At 40.2% G+C, this 23,335-nt stretch overlaps 1 long non-coding RNA gene across 1 annotated transcript in view; it reads right to left on the bottom strand.

The window, feature by feature from the left end:
* Nucleotides 1-723: 723 nt before the first annotated feature.
* LOC127547176 (uncharacterized) overlaps nucleotides 724-23,335 on the bottom strand; it is a 39,719-nt gene continuing 17,107 nt past the window's right edge. Inside the window, exon 2 of the long non-coding RNA XR_007950085.1 lies at nucleotides 724-897. This is a non-coding gene — a long non-coding RNA (uncharacterized LOC127547176). The remainder of the gene's footprint in view (nucleotides 898-23,335) is intronic.

Raw genomic sequence — 23,335 nt, 5'->3', positions numbered from 1 at the left:
GTTTTACTGCCCGCATGTGGGCCTGGAAAGTGCCGAAGGGCTCCGTATTAGAGAATGAAATCACTGCATTTGAGGAGTGGGGGGAGTGGAGAGAGGTGTATGACTGAATCTCGACTTCTAGCCCTTCCCTAGGGAAGGGGAGCAAAAAAAGGATGGGGGAGAAAAAGGAATAAAGTGGCAAGATGCCTCAGGCAAGCCCATCCATGGCTAGACTTGGATTGCATTAGGATAAGAAATTGTCTTTAAAAACTCCATTTCCAGACTTTTAAAAGTCTTTTTAAAAGTTTTGTTTTCCCTTGTTACCTAGAAAAAAATCCTTTGGAAAATATTCGAACTTTGTCTCTACTGAACCAAAGGAAAAAGGGATTTTCTAGACTTTGGTCAGGATTGAGAGACTGGCCATATCATTTTGTAGCCTGCCCATCTATGCATTTTCCTTCCCCCGCTTAGATCACAGGACTGACAGCCAAAAGGAGAATTAGAGCTTATTTGGTCCAAGTATAAAATGGTGCTAATAATAGCTCCTCTCCCCCAGAGCTATCGTGAGAATCAGAGAAGAGAAGGTAACGTGCTTAGTGGGGTCTCTAGCATGTAATAGGTGCGGTATAAATGATGGCTACTATTGTCTACTAGAGACTCATCTGCTATCTGTTTATATACTCCCCGGTGCCTCGCACACAGCAGGTGCTTAATAGAAGGAAAGGGCACCAATGGACACAAAAGCAGCTTAATTGTGGACGTTATTCATTAGCAGTTTGCTGGAATATTTATAAAGCTGCTTTCCCCTCAAGGCAGGCACAGAAAAGGGCAGGGTGAAAAGTGATGAAAATACTGGATAGAGAGAGTCAAGGGCAGCCGTAGCCCTCTCTCTTGCCTGTTGAGTTGGCAAAATTAAACCTGAAAATTAAAAAAAAAACATTGATCACAAGGTGACACATCAGTAAGGAGCTCCCCCACCTCTAACCCCAACAGTACGTGGTGCTCCCTCATCAATGCCCAATGGACTGTAAGTTCCTTGAGGACAAAGATTGTCTAGTAACTTTAGCACAGCACCTGGCACACAGTCAGCACTTCATAAATGGGACTGATTTTCAGATTAATGATGTAATCTCTCCCTAGGATTGGCTTGGTAGTGGTCCTTTTACATACTTGTAGAGTGATGTCATGCCTGCTGACTGAGACGTCTGTGAAAGAGAAGCAGAAGGCAGCAAGGTGGTCCAGTGGTTAGGGCACCGGACCTGAGTTCAAATCTGACTTCAGACACTTAACACTTCCTGGCTGTGTGACCCTGGGCAAGTCACTTAACCCCAATTGCCTTAGTAAAGAGAGAGACAGAGACAGAGAGACAGAGAGAGACACAGAGACAGAGACAGAGAAAGAGACAGAGAGACAGAGACAAGAGACAGAGAGACACAGAGAGAGACAGAGAGACAGAGAGAGATGAGAGACGAGAGACGAGAGAGAGAGAGAGACAAGAGAGAGAGACAGAGAGAGACACAGAGAGAGACAGACAGACAGAGACAGAGAGAGAGACAGACAGAAAGACAGAGACGAGAGAGAGAGACAGAGAGAGACACAGAGAGAGACGAGAGATAAGAGAGAGAAGAGAGAGAGAGAGAGAGAGAGAGAGAGAGAGAGAGAGAGAGAGAGAGAGAGAGAGAGAGAGGTGGACAAAAGGAGCAAGGTGTGGCCTTGGAATGGTAAATGGGATTTGTCTTCCTTCCCTCCTGGAGTGACAGGAGCATATGGAAAAGCCGATGCCATAACTTGTTCTTTGATCCCTTTGACCCTCAAAGACTGTTTAGAGTGAATTTGCTGGGTACAACCATTCTTTCCTGGTTGAGTTGAAATTTCATTTCCTTACTGCATCACAGGATCTCCTCACTCTTGAGTGTTCTATCACTTAAAGAGATCTCTATACCTTCTCTGATTACTTTTTACTTGCTTACTTTGATAAATGCTTGTTCACTATCAGTGATTGTCTTTGGTGTAATAATGTATGGCGAAGAGGGGAAGTTAAGTCAGCTGAGATTAGCTGTTACCATTTAAGTGTGAGGCAGAATTACTTCAAAGTGACCAGGGAAGATGAATTTATCCTGAACTCCAAAAAAAAAAAAAAAAAAAGAGAGAGAGAATTGCACTCCTAGACTTCAATATAAAATGGTGTGAAATAAATAGAATGTCAACCCAATATACTTGTTGAAGATGGGAGAATAAAGGAGTGATTCCCACATGTGTGATTATCCTCCTATTTCCCCCAAAGAGTAACTTCAGCCTTCCCAGAGATATTGGGTCATTTCACAGCTAGATATCTCTTGACCTCTTGCTGTTTGTTAAATGGTAAAAACCCTAAATTATTTAATTTTAATCTGGTCACTCCTTCAATACATGGTCTTCCCAAAGTTACATAATAAATAAATGACAAAACTGGGATTTGAAGCCAGGTCATCTGATTCTAGACCCAGTTTTAGGAGAGAGTTCTTTCTCAATAACTGGGATAAGATACTAGCCAGTGGTGTAAATCATCATCTAATGAATTATCCTAGATTCTTCTTCCACTGTCAAAGATTTATCAGGAAACATGATGGATTGTTCCATCCTGTAGTCAGAGACTGTGTATTCTTTGCTTGCTTCCTATATAGCAAAATGGAAACTCCTTGAAGTCAGGGACTATTTCTTTTTCATGTTTGAATTCTCAGAATCTAGCACAGTGCCTTGAAAGAAAGGTGCTTAATCAATATTTTTTTAAATAAACAAGTCCAGAGTAGGACTGGCCATGTGAGGGGTGGAGGGCAATTTTCTTGAACTGGAATTTTCTCTGCTTCCCCATAAAAGTATGCTTTTCCCTTTTCTGGAGGGAATGAGGGTAGTAGAGAGGACTGAATCTTCCAACACCATTTTTGCCATTTATTAGCTATGTGATTTTGGAGAGTTCATGTTGAGAGTGTGAGATAACAGATGGACAGCCCAAATATTCCCTTGGCACCCATGTAGTATCAAAAGTAAAAATACAGACTAGAGATTAGGTGGACCCCCCCTAGGGGGAATTTATGGAAGGAAATAGACAAAAGGAGACAGCTTTAAAGACAACCTGAGCTTTCCCTTGGATTCAAGTGTCCATTCTAACACTTCTAAACTGTGGGATTTGGGGCAGATCACTTACTGTTCAGGGCCTCAGTTAGTCCTCTGTAACATGAAGCTATTGGATCTCAAAATTCTCTTCTGGCTTTGAATATGGGATCATCCTAACTGCCCAGGATGAGGAGACTTGGGAAGATGGCATAAAGCATTGCACCAATCAGTATTGAAGTGACTCTTTCAACTAATTAAAGCTCTTTGGGTCTCAATTTCCTCATTTGTAAAATGATGGTAATAATAGTTTTGCAGAATGATAAATGTGTAAATATGTTTAGAAGAATTACACATGCTTAACCTAAAAGAATGGCTATCTATGGGAAGAGGGAGGGAGAAAAATTTGGAACACAAGGTTTTGCAAAGGTAAATGTGGAAAACTATCTTTGCATATATTTTGAAAAATGCAAAGCTATTATTATATAAAAAAAAAGTTGTTCTGAGAGGCAGTTTGGCTTAAAAGTTAGAGAGAACCAGTCTCTGAATAGGGGAGATCTAGGTTCAAACCCTATTTCTACCATGTACTGACTGTGGGTCACTTAACTTCTCTACTCCCCAAGCATTTCTCTAAGACTATACTTTGCAGAGGAAGGCCAGTCTGCATGATTGGAGAGAATTCTCTGATCGAGAATTCCCACAGATATGGTCAAAAATGAAAAAAAAAAGTTAGACTCTGCTTTGGAGGGCTATTGTGGGGTTCAAATTTCATTGAAGGAGGGAAAGTACCTTCCCATAAGTGAAAGACTTTATAAATGTCAGCTCTTATTATCCCCATCTTCCCAACTAAATAACTCAAGTTTCTTGACTCAAATAGGGCCTTGATTAACACTTCCCATCTTATCTTCAGGATATACCCTCCACCCCCTTGTTCTGCCCTTCCTGTCTTGCTGCCTCCTTTCTCTTCCTTCCCCTCTCTTTGTTCCAGAAAAGGTGTGTTTTCTTCTCCCGCCCATTGAGAGAATTTTGTTGGGGGAGAATTGAAAAAGAGGTTCCATTTTTTGTTGATGAATATTTTTTTTTCTCAGGTCTGCCCCTGGTGGTGAATACCACCTTTTATCAACCCTGGTCACAGATCTATGAAGCTACAGGTTTCTTTCTCTATTCTACCAAACACTTCTCTTCTTTCTTCTCCTCCCTTCTCCCTTCTTTGAAACTTTGGTTATTTTATTACCATCACACTCAAATATTTATCCCCAATACATGTAGTCGTGGCTTACTTTTCCCCATGAGTCATTTCCACAAACCAACATTATGGTCAATTAATCATGACAATAGCTCTCTCTCTCTCTCTCTCTCTCTCTCTCTCTCTCTCTCTCTCTCTCTCTCTCTCTCTGTGTGTGTGTGTGTGTGTGTGTGTGTCTTTCTGTCTGTTTCTGTCTCTGTCTCTCTCTCTCTCTTTCTGTTTCTTTCTCTCCATTCCTTCCCCCCTTGCTCCCCTTCTTCTTCCTTCTTCTTCCCCCTTTCTCCCTCCTTCTCTCTCTCTTTCTCTCTCTCTCTCTCTCTCTTTCTCTCTCTCTTTCTCTCTCTCTTTCTCTCTTCTCTCTCTCTTCTCTCTGTGTCTGTTTGTCTGTCTGTCTGTCTCTCTCTCTTCCTCTTTGTGTCTCTCTATCTCTCTCTCCCTTTCTCCTCTCCTCCCTCCCTCCCTCTCCCCCATTTCTCTCTCTCTCCCTCTCTTCCTCCCTTTGATCTTCTTTGTGTCTCTCTATGTATATTTTTACATACATATATATACACAAAGAGTACAGATATACACGTGTATCTATGCATACATATACACACATACAGATACACAAATAATATATGCACACATTTACATGCATATATAAATATACACATACACCCACACACTTAGATATATAAATACACACACACATATGGCACTTTTAAGTTTGCAAAGAGCTTCATACAGAGCATCTCATTTTATCTTCACAACAAAGTGGGTACTGCCCAGTTGAGAGGATGTTAGAATTGCTTTACAGAGATGTCCTCATACGAGCCTTGCGGCACCCCTGTGAGGTAGTTATTATGAATGTAATTATCCCCATTTTATGGATGTAGAAATTGGGGCTCAGAGGTGATTAGGCAATTCATAATCATTTAGGGAGTAAGGATAGAGTCAGGACTGGAACCCAAGTTTTTCTGGCTCCGAGGCTGGCCTTCTAGCCATCATACCACAGGTAGGGCAGAAAGAATGCTGGGCTGGCAATTGCAGAGCTTTTCAATGCCTGAGTCTCAACTCATTGTGTGACCTCTGGCAAATTATTTTACTCTTCTTTATGTCACAGGCCCAAAGATCTGGGACATCACTGGGGCTCGGGCTCCTCCCCGTTTTAGTCTCATAGTTCCTTGAACTGCTTTGGCCCCGATGTTCCTGCCCCGGTGGCCACCTTCTGGTGAGAAGTGCCTCATCACTTAGCCGGGCTGGTGCCTGGAATGGAGACAGGATTCCCCGCCAAGCCTGCATTCAAGGCTTGCCAACCTGGTAGTACTTGCCAGAGTTTCCAATTTACTGGCTTAGTCTTTGAGAACCCCAGGTCCTCTGCATGCCTCAATGGAGCATCAGAGTAATATGTTAGTGGAGTCCATCTGTCAAATGGGGAGAATATTCCAGGCTCCAGCTCCCTGGGCTGTTGTAGGATCTAATGATATAATGGATGGGGAAAGTGTTCTGAAAGGAATAAAGGGCTGGGCAGATGTTCAGGGGTATGATTATTATTGAAAAGGGAACTAGTGCTAGTGTAGAGAAGTCAGGCTGTTTCAGTGACCTTGGCCAAGGATGGAAGGAGAGTACTGGGCCTGGGCAGACAACTCACCTCCATCTCAGTGACCACCCCCTCAAAGGAAGAATACATGAATGACTAACTAAAAGAAAAGCATTTATTCAGCACTTACTATGTACCAGGCATTATGCTGGGCATTGAAATATATACAAATGTAAAAGTAACTCATGATTCCTGCCCTCAAGGAGCTTACATTCTAATAGAGGGCAGGTAAAAGATCTTATATTCCTATAGGGAATTGGTGAACAGGGGAGCAGGTTTTGATCAGGAAAGTCATTAAGTTGGAGAGTGGGACGCTATACAGGTTTGTTGACATATCCTTTTCAGAAGGAATGGTAATATTGACTCGATTTGGATGAGACAGTTTTGGGGCACAGCTGCAGACTTTCCTTCAAGTCCTTCAAATCCCACCTAAAATCTCACCTTCTATAGGAAGCCTTTTTAAATTCCTTTAATCTCAACATCTTCCCTCTGTTGATCATGTTCAATTTATCCTGTATAAAGCTTGTTTATCAATGACTGCCTGCATGTTATCTCTTCATTAGATTGTAAGCTCCTTGAGAGCAAACACAATCTTTGCCCTTCTTTGTTTCTCTAGTGCTTAATATAATGTTTAACACACAGTAGGCACCTAATAAATGTGTATTGAGTGTCTGGAATGAATTCAACACATTGTGAGGCATTTATACTCTCTGATAAGTTCTTCAATACAAATGGAGAGCAGAGTATGGGATACAGACTTTGCCCCATTCCCTGTGATCTCCACCAAAGTCCATTCCCCACCCCTAACTCTAAGGATTCCCAGGGCTGGGATTCAAAGGTAAACTAAAGAATCATTTGAGCTGATCTGAAATCCCCAGAACTGGCCACGCTGATCACTATAAGGTCAAGTAAAGAGATAAATGTCTAAGGACTCAGAGTATGTCTATCTACCCTCTCTTCTGGCAAAGAGTCAATAACACAGTTTCTTAAATTCTTTCCCACTTGTAGGATAACAGGTTAAGAAGTGGAAGGGTCCCCTAGGATCATTTAGTTCCAAATCCTAATTTTACAGAGAAAGGAAGTAAGGCCCAGTAAATTAGCAGCTTTTGCCAAGGTCACCCAGGCCCTCGGGGAGATTTCCCTGATCCTGAGGCTCACCAGGTACCAGGAGATCTGATCACGCCTAAATAAAACTTAGAGTGATTCTGAGCCACTAGCCTGGCTCTGTTAAATAGCTGCTGTGCAACTCAGGACACGTCCCATCATTTTTCTGGGTCTCTTTGGTTTGAAGTGAAGGAAAGTGGATGCCCAAGAGCCCCAAGGCAGGCCTCAGATCAATAGGGATTGGTCCTATTTCAACAAGGTGGGGGGGAGAGGAAAGGTTCTCTCAGAAAATTCTCTGGACGCTGCAGTCCCTGGAAATGCAGAGACTATTGATTGACAGGGCTAGCTCTTGTTCTCTTTGAGAGCTGAAAGATCAATCTTCCTACTTATCTAAGCCTTTCCCACACTGGGCTCACTGACAGACATGCTCATTAAAGAGAGACAAAGGCAGAGAGAGAAGGAGGGCTGGTCCTGGAGCTGAAGAAATCTCTCCATGGTGATGGGGAGGGGGAGGAATCATCCAGGAGGAAGACAGACACCTGCATGGGAGGAGAGTCACCTGGTCTTACGGCTCTAAAACTCATCCTGTTTCCCATTATTACCCTCATAGCAGTAGTCAATCGATTAACATTTATTAAGAACATACTAAGTACCAGACACCGTGATGAATGCTGGGACACAAACAACAATTCCTCTCCTCCTGATGTTTATATTCTAACGCAGTATAGAAATGTATCAGCGACAGGTGGGGGTTATTATAATAATGATGTTAACTATCGACATTTGTGGGATTGTTTAGTTATGGGAGGGGTATCATTAAAATTCATTTTACAGATTTGGAAACTGAGACTCAAGGAATTCATCTATGATCATGCAGTTAGCGAATCTTTGCTAACTCTTTAGTGCAACATTGTTTCTAGAGTTCTTTTTATGAGAGTTAGAAATGTTGCAGCTGCAGAGAGGGCTCCAGTCTTGTGCTGAGACCCTCGCCAACTTTGATCACGGGCAAATAACTTAATCTCTTGGCGATTCCCTAAGACTAGAAGATGCAGAGGGATGCTACAGCGAGCATCGCAGGGACTGGTGACCTCACAAGCCCAGGACAATTATATGTACACAGACCTATGTACTTATATAGAGAGTGTTCCCAAAGTGTGTATGTGTATATATCTCACATATATATAGCTACACACAAACTAGACATTATGCACAGATACATGCACGGAGGATCCACAGATATACATGTATGGATACAGTTGCAAAAGTGTGTATATATTCAAAAGTATGCATGTGTGTATGCCATATCTAAAGACATACATTATAGCATAGTGTTCCATATACATATGTATATAATGATGTAAAGCAGTTAAAACTGAAAACTGCACAAGACTTGGAACACAATATCTCTAGTTTGTCTATACACACACTATATATAAAATATATATTATACATAATATATATTTTACATATAGATAGTGTGTGTATATATGTATTTTTGGGGTATTATTGCCTCTTCTCTCATTCTACATTCAGAGTTTTTAATCTGGAGTCTGTGAATTTAAAAAAAATTGGATAATTGTTTGTCAGTTGGCTTCTTTGGTTATCCCATGTATTTTTACTTTATACATTGGGAAACTTTTAAAATGTAAATTAAAATTATTTTTTCTGAGAATTCTCCTAAATACTTCACCAGACTGATAAAGAGGTTTGTGATATGAAATAAGCTAAGAGCCTGCCCTAGGGACTGCTGGAGGAAGGGATCATGTCTCTTCCCATACTTTGGGTACTGCAGAGGGTCAGGATTTTTTCTCTCTTATAATACTCATAATCGGCATCTCCCCCTAACTCCAGTCAGAGTTTGTCTCTTCGCAATCAGACCAGAGGTTTTCTGAGGGCAAAAATCTATCCCTCCTTCACCAGACTAAGTGCCTCAAGGCCAGGGTCTCCAGAATGTAGATGTTATAGCTCTCTCCCTTTACTTCCCCTAATCTTCCCCTGGCATCAGCACTGGCTGGACACACCAAGTTTCTCAATTCATGCATTATTGGTTTAAATCTTCTAGAACAGCAGGGTCCACACCTGGGGTCTCAGAAAAGCTTAGAACACTTCTCCCACTTGAATCAAGCCTGGCTAAGGAAATGAGTGAAAGTTATAACCTTAAGAGCTGTGAGAAAACTTTCCTGGCTATCTGATGTTCCCAAGAGATAGAAACTGGCACCAAGCATATCCCTCTAGATGTCTTGCAAGGTTAATGATGAAGGCTCCTATTTTTAAAAATTAATTTTAAATTCCCTGCACCAAATAAAGTTCTTTTACTCACTGTGCTGTGGAGGTGACCTCTGGGTCTTAAAACTGAAGCCAGAGAATACAAGCTCCATCATATTTTAGTTGGAAAAGGCTTCCAGTATGGTCTAGAGTTAAAGTGAGAATGGGGCATCTAGGTAGGGCATCAGGACTGAAGTCAGAAAGACCTCAGTTTGAACCTTAGACACTTGCTGTGTTCCTCTGGGTAAGTCATTTACTCCTGTTTGATTCAGTTTCTTCATCAGTAAAGTGAACTAGAGAAAGAAATGACAAACCACTCCAGTGTCTGCCAAGAAAACCCTAAAAGAGATCATCAAAAATTGGACATGGCTGAAATGACTGAACAACAAAGGTCAGAATTAGAAATGAAAATATGATTAGAGTCAGGATTAGAAACAAGGACAAGATTTGTTTGAGTTTGAACAGGCTATCGCCAGAGAGCAGTGAGATTTCTGGCCATGACAACCCTCAAAGATTGTGGCATCAAGGGGGCAATGATCTGCTCACTGAGGGACTGCCTACACTGATGAAGTCATGAATGTCTGAAGAATTAAAAAGCAATTTCTGACTTGGATGCAGCTGAGCTCTGCCGGACTTCCTCTCCATTAGAGGTAGCAGAAGGTGCTGGGCTAGGAGGAATTCTTCCAGCTTGTTATTTATGCCCACAAACATTTCGAATGTCTCGATTTGATTTTCTCTGTCAATAGTAGCATCACCTGTTCCAGAAGAATCAGTAACTTGCCTATTTCCTCTAGAATAAAATATATGGTATTTAAAGGACTTCAAAGTAGGCTGGAGTCAGCAGATTTTTTTCAGACTGATTTACTCATTACAGCTCTTTCATATAATTTGCATTTCAGCCACATTAGCCTATTTCAAATCCCAGGGAAGTGCTTCCTACTTGCCTAGAGTCCTCTTGATCCTTACACATCTTCTGGAATCTCTACCTTGATAAAGGCTCAGTTAAGGTTCTACTCCACAAGACCTTTCCTGATCAAATGGGGTAATATTTGCAAAGGACTTACTACAATGATCAGGACATAAATAGGTTCTAAATAAATGCTTATTGCCTCCCTCCCCTCCCGATTTTCTCCAGTTATTACCTATCACTCCATAACTTTTTGTTTCTCTTTTTTATATTGTGAATTTAATTATATGTGAGAATGATGAGCTGTCTGAGCACAGGTCCTGTTTTCTCTTTTGTCTGTAGATTTAGCAGCAAGCATCCTGCCTGGAACATAGTGGATGCTTTAATAAAACTTTGGTGAATTGAAATCTTATTGCAACACATGGAGAAAATATATTCCTGGAGTGAAGCCAAATGATTTTCTAGACAAAGACTGGCAAGAATCTTTGCTTTTATCTGACTTCACATTTGACATATAGATTCCATGCCTGAGGGACAAACTAGTGGCCAAGAGACCCCAGCTGAAAATCTTGGAACTCTTTGTTCTTCCACTCTCTTTCACTGATATATTGGCATAGAGACCACATGTACCAAGTTGTTTTTGGAGCCATTGGCAGATCAGCCAATTTCCATTAGGAAATAGGTCCAGGGGATGTGGCCAGTACATCTCCTCTGGTATAATTGTGTATCCTGGCAGCCAAAGCGTGAGGCCACCTATGTGCTGATTGGCTATTGTGGTTGCTTTCACAGGTTAGGCGCTCAGCTTATTGGATGAGCTTCCAAGACTCAGACTTTGCCCAGCTCAAAATGCTTTGTCTCTGGTTTTAGTCTCTGGGCTTAGGTCCTGAGCTTCACTTATTGTTTCCTCTGACCCAGCTCCTACCCGCTGCTAGTTATTAGGGCCTAATCACTTCCTTTGGGGATGAAGAATAGCTCAAGGACCTCGTGAATGCTTATACTTGGTCTCCTTTCATCTACATAGCAATTTTATTGCTATAACTACTATAAGTCAGGCGCTGTTCATGGTACTGAAGATACAAAGATGAAATCCCCATCCTCAAGAAGCATACATCCTTATCTGAATATTTTTCATTAGATAATCCTTTCATTTCTAAACCAAGTTTATTTATGTTTATATCCTGTGAATTGTTTTTAGCAGAGAGGACTAAAATGGTTTCTGTGATCTCCTGGATGGCATAACCCATTGCTCACTAACACTGGACCTTTTTAGAGGACATCACCAGTAGGTCATGATAAGTAATTTATTGTGACAATTCCAGCAACAAGTTGACAAACACTTGGTAACAACATAGCATGGCAACTGGCTCTGGCATTTTACAAGCCAGGGCTAGATTCAAGAAGGCCTCGGTTCAAATCCTGCCTCAGACGCTAGCTTGTGATTTTACAAAAGATGCATCTTCCCTGGGCTTGCCATTTCTTAATCTGCAAAATGAGAGGCTTAGCCTTAAGTCTAAATCTTAACTCCGGGTCAATGGTTTTATCAATCTCTCCTGGAAATATCCATTCTAGTTCTTAAAGGAACTGGTCATTGAAAATTGAGATGCCCTGTCTGGCACCTAAATAACAGATGTTTTTCCTGCATTTATGTAGCAGTGCTTTTAGATTGAAGTCCAGTTCATCCCATGACCTGTCCTATTTTCTCTTATAAAAACCTGTGCTCCACAACAACTCGGCTACCCTGAACACAAGATAGTGGGAGTTGGGAGAGCATAGCCATAGTCTCCCTATCTTGTAGGGTTAGTGTTATTCAAACTTATAAACAGAGCAGTGTCTGATGTGTAAGAATTCTCACTGATTGGCTAATACTGTGCCTTTTTCCAGAAGAAACATGCTTCCCTAAGCAATGTGTCCCATTGTTGCTTCTCCAACTTATCACTTCCTGTCCTTGGAACAGTCTTTATTGTTCTTTACATTCTTAATGTAGCAATAGAAGTTTACTCAGACCTCATATCCCCCACTGGGGGTGGGGGGTGACGTTGTACATCCACTGCCTCCTAAAGCAGCCTATTCCTCTAAAGATTTACCTGACATTTTCCCTGACAATCAGTCTAATATCACCTCTTTATAACTTTCACCCATTGCTCTAAGCTCTGTTCTTAGGGGATCAGAAGAACAAACCCAGTTCCTCTTCTATATTTTGAATGCTTGAAAACATCCATCACCTATGCTCCTCCCCCAACTAGTTTTCTTCAAGTTAAACACCCTTCATTTAAACCATGGGGTAGAAAAATCATGGAGTAAAAGAGAAAATAAAGAAGATGTTCCCATGTTGTTCCAGTTATTTATAAACCAGATTTTCTGAGGCACTGGACTTTGCAGTCACTTGGATGACATCTTTTGTTGCCTCCATTTCTTTCATTAACTTTTCAACTCTTTACAATCTCAAATCCTTACCTCAATTGAAACTACCCTCTGCAAAATCACCGATGATCTCTTAATTGTCAAATCTAATGGTCTTTTCTTCATTTTCTTTCTTCTTGACTTTCCTGGAGCTTTTGATACTATTAAACACTTTCTCTTTTATACTCTTTCTTATTCTCCTATGATCTATAAACCTATGATCTCTCCATGGTCCCATGGACAACAGTAGTAAAAATATTGAATCTCAATGTTCCATTGCTTCTTACCACGGGCCATGGGGACTTTCTCACTTCATAAGATCATACTCCCCCCTCTCTTAGATAGATAGATAGATAGATAGATAGATAGATAGATATAGATATAGATATAGATATAGATATAGATATAGATATAGATATAGATATGGAGGAATTTTCGAGATTCCTTTGAGATTATCTAGCCCAACTTCTTTATTTGATAAATGAAGAAATAAATGAAGAACTGTGCCCAAGATTATTACACATATCTAAAAGGAGGGGTTAGATGATCGCAAAATTCCTCTAGTTCTAAAATTGTAATCCTATGAACTGAGGACCACAGTCAAAATGAGATGGAATGATAGATTGCAATGGCTTAATATTGCTTGGATGAATGGAGAGATGGCCTTATTGGCAGGCTGATAGTAAGTGGAAGAAAAAAGAACCATCTCCCTCTTACTCTCCAGTGCCCAGAAGGAAAAAAAATCATATTTTCACCTTATATTGTTCTATCTACTGAAGTGACTTAGAAGTTACATACTCATCTGCCACCAAGAGTTTTCACCTATAGCAGATTGTACAAAAACAATTCTCTTCATTTCTTCTTCTATCACACACAAGTCATTTGAAGTCTATATTTAAATATTCTTCTTCCCATGTGACCATCCCATCAGGAACTCCTGTTTGGGGGAACTGAAGGTCAGCTAGTGATCTAGCTTCCAGGATTCTTCTTATTTATTAGTTTAGAGACTTCAAAGAAAAAAAAGAAATCAACTTAATCTGGCATGAATTGCTTGATGAAGATATGATAGGTCTTTGGCTCACTGTTTCCTTTTCTGGATACTGGTATTCAATCCCTTTGATAATGTTCTCAAATTTTGCCAGTAATCAAAGCCAAACTCATAAGGGTTATGTTTGTAAGGTTCATAAGGTTTATTTTCATTTTTTCTTGGAAAAATCAGAAAGACATATTTCTTTTTCCAATCCTGTAGCCTGTCTCCCATTCTCCTTGTTCTTTCAAATATCTCTGCTAGAGAGAGGCACAATCATACTGATAGTTTTCTCAATATGGGAATGCTGGGATGAAGAGCTCAGCAAAATGACTTGAATTAATCAAGGGCAGGTGGTGATATCTTACTATCTTCTTAATTACATTAGGCATCAACTCCTTATAACCTATATTTTTTTTCTCTCCTACTTAGTATTTCTATTTCCTGCAGTAACGTTAAAAATTCATTTTAAATGAATTCTTTTTTTCAGTTTGATGAACATAAGATGCTACCTAAGAGTTATTTTAATTTGCATTTCTTTAATTATTAGAGAAACTGAACACGTTTTCAAGTGATTATTCACAATTTGCACTTCTTCTTTTGTAAATTATCTGTTCATAGCCTTTGGCCACTTATCCACTGGGGGAATTAAGTATCATCCTAGTCAAGTTGTATTACTTCTTTTCAGAGTCTAAGGTCAGAAAATTTTATGAGACATATTTACCATAGAAATAGTATCCAAATTTTTACTTTTCTTTTCATTCTTCTGTGATATAGAAAATTTTACTGTGTATAATTAATCCATCCAATTTATCCCCATTTATTTCTTCCATCTGATAGAGACAAACATATCTTCTTTTTAGAAGGGAGAGGAATATTCTTCTTATAACATTTTATATTTTGAAAATGTTTAACACATTGATCCAACTAGAAATTAACGTTACAGGATATGGTATGAAATATCGATTTAAATTCATTTTTACCACACTGCTGTGCAATTTTCCCAACTACTTTTATGGAAGAATGATTTATTTCCCTTGAACTTATCAAACACTAATCTTTTGGATGTGTTTGGTTCTATTTCTGGATTCCCCATTCTGTTCTGTTTATCTATTTTTCTTTTTTTTTTCTTTTTTGCCTCATATGAGATCGTTTTTGACAATTACAAATTTATATTATTTTTAAAGTCTCTCAGGGCAAGCTCCTCTTCATCATTTTCCCCACAAATCTCCTTGACTTTTTAATATAAATTTTGCATTGTTTCCTGATGTTCTAGAAAATACCTCACTGGTATTTTAACTGATATGATGTTAACTAAATTATTTGGGGAAATACTGAGACTTTATTTCGTTGTTGTTTATTTGTTTTTTTTTTTTTTAATTAAAGTAGGACTATTCACCTACGTGCAAGGAATATTTCTCCAGTTGTTCAGTTTTTGCTTTATTTTTGTCTATGCAGATTTGAAATCTTCTTTGAAATTATATAACACTACAATTTCAGAGATAAATTCAGTAAGCCTTATTTATCTCAAGTGAAGCATGAAATAGGGAGACATACGTTTATCCAATATGTTTACCACTATCATGGAAAGTATCCAAATGAAAGAAATGGTAACGTGTTCCAGAAGATGCTGCTTGCCAATGAAATTGCATTGAGAGTATAAAGCCCTGGCACACTGAAGACCCTCCTAAAGAAGATCCATAATCATTCAAAAGAGTTTGGCCTAATTATTCACTTGAGAAAATCAAGTGGATGAAAAATACCTATAAAGTGGAATATGATATAAAGTTATATGTTGGAAAACACTGTGTGTGAACAGTAAATACTGTCTAGAACTGAATAGAAGGAAAGGTAGAGGCCAGATTGTATTTGGGAAAAGCGCAGAACTTCTAATGATCTTGAGTTTCTGAAACAAAAATGAGTTTTTTTTTTTTTGTGGACTTTATTATTATATCTGCTTTTTATTTTTGGCAACACTTTCCTAATGCTTCTCTCTTTTTTTTCTAGTGTGCTAGAGAAGAAATTAGCCAGAACCTAAATTAACTAAGAAATTAGCCAGAACCTAAATTAATTATCTCATAAAAAGTCACTCAGATCAAATGGATTCACCAGTGAATTTTTTCAAAACCTTTGTAGAATTAATAATCATTATATTATTGTTGTTCAGTAATATCTGATTCTTCATGATCCCATTTGAGTTTTTTTTGGAAAAGATAATGGAGTAATTTACCATTGCCTTTACCAGCTCATTTTGGAGATGAGGAAACTGAGACAAACGAAGTTAAGTGGAAAATGAGTCTTCCTGACTCCAGGCCCAGGTACTGTATTCACTGAGCCACGCAGCTACCCTTAATCACTATTACATGGAGCATATCTAAATGTCAGCAAATTTGACAGACTACCAATTTATTTTCATAGGACAAATAGGGTTTTGATCCCCAAAACTGGTAAAGACAAAAGTAAAAAAAAAGAAAATTCTTGGTAAATTTCATTGTTTGCTAAAAGTAATAAATAAAATATTAAAAAAATAGAAAAGAACCATACATCACAAAATATTCATTCAGATCTTATATAAGGTTTTTTAAAAATCAGCTACATAAGGATATTTCAAAATCAGGAAAATGATATAGTAGATATTATTAATAATAAAATTATTATCTTATCAATAGATGCAGAAAAATGCTTCCAGATTTGAGAATTTGTGAGACTTCTTCCTTTACATGCCAGATACATTTCCTGAGAAAATAGGGGCCTTTTCCATTGTTTATGCACCTATGTGTATGCTTTTTATAGAAGAGATCACTCTCCATTTTTTTTCATCTATCACTCATATGTTGGATTGAAAGAATACTAGTTTCTTCTTACCTTGTGATACACTCTCACAGTGAGAAACAAACCCATATAGCTGCTAGCATTTTTGAAGGCTAAAACACCCAAATCTTTGGAAGTTGGGAATAAACTTCAAGGATCAAGTTAAGGGTCAAGCTGAAGCTGAACTATAAGACCAAGGAAGCTTGAGGAAAAAGATTCAGGTGGAAACTACTTTCCTGATGTCCTAAGACTCCCAGGTCTGCTAATGTAGGAACAATTTGTTGACTAATACCTTCCTTATCTGCATCCCTAGCATTATCTTGCTATTATGTTCTAGGTCTTTGCAGGGAGGGCTGATAGGGGGTGCCCCCAATCTGCATGGACACTTCAAGGTCAAGAACAGAGCAAATGGTAGATGTGTATGGAGAATGCTGATGGACCGTAGTGGTCCAGAGTAAAAGCAGAAGTACAGCTCATCTGTGTGTTCCCAAGTACATTCTGCCAGACTCTGGAAGGAGAATGGAGATTTTGTTAGCCCTCATGTCTCTGAGCAAGTTAAAAGAGCTTATCAGAAGGTTCTCTTCTGGGACTTCATGGAGATAATCAGAGGACATGGGTTTAAATCTCAGTTCAGCTATTTGTTCACTATGATTTGGGGTGAGGTATTTAGCTTATCTCAGATTCCTCCTTGTCAAGTGACTCAGGAGTGTGCTGGTAACATTTAACAACCAGCTTTCTGAACTGGACACACTCTTAAACTTTATCTGCATTATTAATATTTTCTTCAATTTAGACAATCCACAAAATGATTCATCAAGCTTATATTTGTTAAGTTTGCTGATTTCCAAAGTCTAAAGTTTGACATTGGAAATTTAATAATAGGCTATCTTGAGCCTGTTTGAGCTGTCTCTGACATATGCCCAATTGGTCTCTAGGGTTCCTTTCAAGCTACTAATCCTGTGAATTTACATGAACTACTTCAATATTGTTTAAAAAGCACCCACCTATGTGAACAAGCAAGAAACTTACCCTGATCAAATGACTTAAAATGACGTTAGAGACTGAATAGGACAAGCCCTGAAGAAAAAGATCAGGTCATACAGATAAAAATCAACAATAGAGCTAGAAGAAGAAGAAGAAGAAGAAGGAAGAGGAGGAGGAGGAGGAGGAGGAGGAGGAGGAGGAGGAGGAGAGGAGGAGGAGGAGGAGGAGGAGGAGGAGGAGGAGGAGGAGGAGGAGGAGGAGGAGGAACTAACATTTACAAAAACACCTACTATGAGTTAGGTATTATGATAAGTGATATATATATATATATGTAACCATATTTGATCTTTACAACAGTACTGGGACGTAGGTGCTATTATTATTCACATTTTACAAATGAGGAAACTGAGGCAAGCAGAGTTAAAGTGACTTGCCAAGAGTCACTCAGCTAGTGAGTGTCTGAAGCAGAATTGAACTCCATCTACTACACTACCCAGCTATGACTAGACATAGAATTATAGAATTTAAAAGGAAGTCACTAAGCCCACTTTCTTTTTATAGGAAATTGAGTCTCAGAGAACCAAAGTCATTTGCTCAAGATCACACAGGTAGTAAGTGGTATGGCCAGGATTTGAAATCCAGGTCTTCTGACCTTGAGTTTTGTGCCTTATGTTCCCAGGGGATGAATAGAGGGAAGGGGGTTAAGGGACAACATGGGCTTGGACCAGGATTGCCACCTCAACATTTCCTGGGGTGGGGCTGGCACAGGCTCATCAGATGATGGACAATTCAGCAAGATGAGGACAGGTTGGGGGTCAAGCTGGACCTACCAGGGAAGAAGCTAACTCCCCAAACATGTAGCCTAAACCTTTCTTTGACCCTCATAACAAAAGGAATGTTTATACAACCTTTAGGGACTTGTAAAGCACTTTATATATATTTATTCCTCAAAATAACCTTGAGAGGGAGGAGCTATTATTCTCATTTTATAGTTGAGGAACCTGAGTTGGAGAGAGTGAATTGCCCTGTGTTGGTCACACAGTATGGTGGCTCATTTTAAGGTCCTCCTAAGGCCAGGTCCAGCATTCTAACTACTGCACCACTGACTCGGGCCTTTTTAGTTAAGGCTCTGAGTGATACAACTGGGAGTTGACCTGCATTCTCTGGATCCAAATCTCATCCTCCAAGCCGTGCTGCTACCCGGGATTTGCCAACAAGAAAGCTTGTGTTTTCTCTGCCCACTCTGCACATTAACCTGGGAGCCTCGCTGCATTTCTTGCTCACGGGCAGAGAGCCTGATGCCATCTGCTTCCAGAGCCAATCCTTTGTATCTGACGGGGCTCAGCAGCTTCCCCAGGGAGTGGGCAGTTAATCCCACAGATCCACAAGCCTCCTGCTGGAACTCACACAGCTCGGCAAAGGGTCCTCCCCACTGCCAGGGCAAAAGGTGAGTGTCCGGGTATTTGGGGAGGAGAGGGAAGGCGGACAGGTAGCAAAGTCTGTCCTCCAACTGCCAGGCTGGGGGAGCATGGGGGAGCTTATCAGCAGGTAATCCAGTGATTAAGCAGCTTGTGCCTCAGCTGGGGTTCAAATGAGTCAGCCGGCCTGCAGCGGAGAGGGCAGCCACCACAAAGCCAAAGTCAGGGACCTGGTGACCAAAGGAGAAAATACACTGCAAGGCCACAACACTAACAGATGTCCAGGGCGACAGCCTAGGGTGGAAGGCCCAGACCGGAGGAAGAGGCAAGCATCCCTACCCAGTTACCCACCAAAGGGCATCTCCTTGGAGACCTTCCTCCTTTTCTCCTGACGGGCTGAGGATACAGAGATGCTTGTAGGTTGTCCATCCATCCTTCCCAAACCTGCTTCTGTGACAGATTCATCTTCTCTTCCTGTCACACATCTTTCCTTCCTGCTCTGATGTTTTCATTGCTTAGATGCTGTAGCCTGTCCACTCCTACCAAGTGCTCATACATAGTCTTCCGGTGATGTTCATTTTCAGTTCCTTATAGACTGGCATTCTGAGTTCCAATCATATAATAATAATAATTAACAATAATAGAATAATTATAGAATAATAGTTATAGAATAATTGCTTTTCAAAAGATTGGAAGAAGCTTCAGTGTAGGAAGGGGTCTTTGCAATTTTCTAAAAAAGTAAAGGCCGTCCTTCTGCTCTGTTGCGTCATTCTTGGCCCATTTTGTTCATCTGCACCCTCCATCCCAGACGGACACACTAATCAGAGGCATGCTGGTCAATGTTTGAAGTTAATTAGCTCTCCAAAAAGTAAATGTACACATGACATACATTTGAATGTAATCTGCATCATTGACATTTTCTCCATCACTTTCTTAAGTCAAGATAATCAACAAAACAATCCATCAAGCCCTATTTTGAAGCATTTGCCAATATCTAAGGTATAAATACTCAGGCTGAAAATTTAACAATCAGTTGGCTCCTCTACACATCTGATATTAACGGAAAGGGTTATGGGTCACCCAGCCAGCTGCATGTTCATTGAACTAAATTAAAGAATAATCAACTACAACAGGTGGCAATGAGGGTGCTATAGTGCAGAGAGTGCTGGACCTGAAGTCCAGAAAACTCCTCTTCCTGAGTTCAAATCCGACTCAAATACTTTACCAGTTGAGTGATCCTGGTCAGGTCACTTAACCCTGCTTGCCTTAGTTTCCTCATCTGTACAATTGGCTAGAAAATGAAATGTCAGGCTACTCCAGTTTATTTGCCAAAACCAAAAACAAATAAGGTCACAAAGAGTCAGATCCATCTGAAATGACTCAAAAATAACAATAACAGATTTTCAAGAGGTATATAATTTAAGTGGCACTCTGACCTAGCAATGACAACTACCTATCCATACAACTTAAAGTGGATCTTTTTAGAGATGTTAGATGGACCTGGATGTACAATTGCTACATATGAGTTAGATTTTTTCCAATATGTTGGTTGGTTTTACTGAACTTTTGTTCATTCTTTTAAATAAAGAATCTAAAATTCTTTATTATAAAGGATGACCCTTTGAGAGGGGATAGAAGGGACATTTTGAGAATGTAAGTGACCTCAAGACAAAAGATGTCAATAAAAATGTTGCTCCCAAAGACAGTTTCAGAAGTTTGCTTGGTGTTCCAAGCACTCTTTGTCTCCACTCAAACTCCTTTCCATCCATTGCTGTTGAACCAACTCGTAGTAATGTGCTCTGATTATTCGTGAGAGCAATTGGGAGATATCTGGAAAGTCTCCAGTTAATTTAAATATGATCTGGAAGGCACACTTGCCACTTTGGTGGAGAAATTGGAAGGCATCCTGCTTTCATGGGGCTCTGAATGGTTGCCACCTAGAAATGGCTTCTATATATCAAAGTCTGAAGTGTAGATCAGGGTATTCAAAAATTAGTGGAGTGGGGAAATTTAGACAGACACTATCCAAGAGCCCACTTTACCCCGTTCCTTCGTTTGCACTTGCCCTGCCTCCAGAAACAGCCTTGACCCAGGGTGTGCTTCCTCTCCCCAGGGTCTGAGAATACAGTACCGTCTCCAGTTCCTTGTTCTGACTTTCTTCCCTCACTACCCTAGTACAAAGAAGAGGTATAGCTTAAATAGTAGCCAAACCTTGGTTCTGCCCTCTTTCCCTAGCTATGGTTGGTCTTTTCAGCAACATAAAAATCTTACAATTTTTTTCTCCAAGTTCTTCTACCTTTTCTCCAAGTTCACAAAACAATTCATTCTAATTGGGGACCAGATGATGAAAGTTAGAGTCTGTAGCAGCTTACTGAAGCAGTAGTAGGATGGGAGGGTTGGGGAGTCTGAGTAGTCACCTGGATTTAGAAATGCTTAGAAGGCTGGGCTGAGACTGGTAATAAATGATATTCCCAGAATAAACAATGGTCAGAACAGTTGCCATTTCCGAGGATCAAAAGGCAAGAAAAAGAACCAGGTCATGAACAAATATCAATAGATGCTTTACTCAGTGTCATGATAATGGCTGTGTGTCTTCCCTCTCCAATGATAGACGGGTCATGCTCTCTGTGTGGGGCTCTTAGAGGCACTTGTGTGTGCCTCTTACCTGAACCCAGCACCCTTAAGTTAGGAGATCCTCTGATATTTAAGTAGAAAAATCAGCCATCGAAGCAGCTTCCTGGTCTACCACTTGCAGCCCTTGCTGATCTCTCCATTCTTCCTCCATCTCCCAGCCCCAGCCTCTGTCTATCCCTCCCAGCGTTTGTGTCGGAGATGGAAGAGGTGGAAAGGAACATCATGTTTCATTAAGCTGGGAACATTAAACTTTGATGGAGCCTGTTTGTACTGAGGCCCCAGGGAAGCCCTCTAGTCTGCCTCTTCTTTCCAGCACCCATTAATAAGCTTTCCTGACTCCTCCCTTGGACCCCACCTATAAATGAATGGTTTGTCAGCCAAGACTGGAGACTCTCATAGATCTAAGCAATGGAACTGTTTCAGGAAAAGAAAACAAACAGAGTAAACCAGCCAGCTCCTGAAAAATGACCCAGTTTTCCAATACCAGCTTTAGAGATTGGAATCAATGACCTCCAGGGACAGTCTAACAGCACTGGAAAGCAAGAAAAGCTTGTGTATTGTGCTTCCAGCTTCCATTTTCTGGGCCTTTCTTTCCTGCTCTTGTAGGAACCAAAGTCCTGCTTTCTGCCCCCTTTTCTATTAAATTCACCCCTAGGACAGACTCGGAGGTCAGCTCCCCATCTCTTAGTCAGAGTTAATCCCTGATCTCCCTCCCCCCAAATCATGTCAATTCTAAGTCTGAGAACCCAATTCTCCCTTGGAGATTGAAAGGCTTTTTTCCCTAGGAGAGAGATTTCAGGCCTTAGCCAGACGATGAGCAGATTTGAGCTGAGTTTAAGAGTGGGAGCTGTCTCAGAAGCCCTGGAATCAAATGTAACCTGGAATAAGGCATTGGTATAAGATTTAACTCATTGATAGAAACCATGATTATTTGTCTTTCTCTACCTGCATTAAGGGGCTGAGTTGGAAATATAGACATGTTAAAGGTGTCAGCTCCATTCTCTCCCTCCTAGAATCTCTCCATGAGAACCTGAACTCTCAAAGCCAGAAGCTTGAAGAATCCTACTCTCCCAAGTTCTCAATGATTATGCCCTTCATGCAGGTATAGATGATCAAGTAATCATTCTGACCACCAATGAAGAGAGGGTTGTTTAAAAACTTAGAACTGAACCCTGGATTATGCACATATTCTAGGGTTGGTAGCCCAACATTTTAATTATCCTGGCTCAGTGAAAGTCTAATTCTATTTTAAAAGGCCTCTATGAGATTAATGACCTGCTTCAAGGCGGTAGTCCAATGTGAGAGCTCCATCATTGTTGGAAAAGGTTTTATTTTCCCCTCACGAAGAAGCTAAAAGCATCCTTTATTTGCATGGGGCTGCCCCTAGACAAGGTGCTCCAAGACCATAACACTCTGTGGGGCCGCATCGTCTCAAAATCACAGATCACAACCCTCCACTAATATGTTTATTTTTAATAGCAAGAGAATAGCTGGAGAACACAATTAGTCCAAAGCAAATCCATTTAGTTAAATAATATATAGTAAGAAAAATCACAATAGAACATAGTCTCTATAAACAAGGGCACATTCCCTCACAAATACACATGCAGTCTGAAGAAAAGGTAGACCCATTTTGAAAATACATATAGTAAATGTGTGGTTAGGATACATGTGGAGAAGGGTCACATCTCTGATACCGCAGAGTGACTGCTGCCTTCCGGAGCTGACACTGCAATGCCACTAATTTCTACTGGTCTACTGGTCTTTTGCTGGTCTATAGTCACTACCAGGTGTAAAGCCTCTCCTGAGTTTGTTCTCTAGCCTCACATAGTTGCTGTTGAAGAGTCCCATGGTTGTTTCCAGGATTAATAGTGTTGGACAGTTTTTATTG

Source organism: Antechinus flavipes, chromosome 2, assembly GCF_016432865.1.
Source record: "Antechinus flavipes isolate AdamAnt ecotype Samford, QLD, Australia chromosome 2, AdamAnt_v2, whole genome shotgun sequence".
NCBI classification, from domain to species: domain Eukaryota; kingdom Metazoa; phylum Chordata; class Mammalia; order Dasyuromorphia; family Dasyuridae; genus Antechinus; species Antechinus flavipes.
The sequence above is the reverse complement of the archived record's forward strand: the minus strand, read 5'-3'. Positions and strand labels throughout refer to the sequence as shown.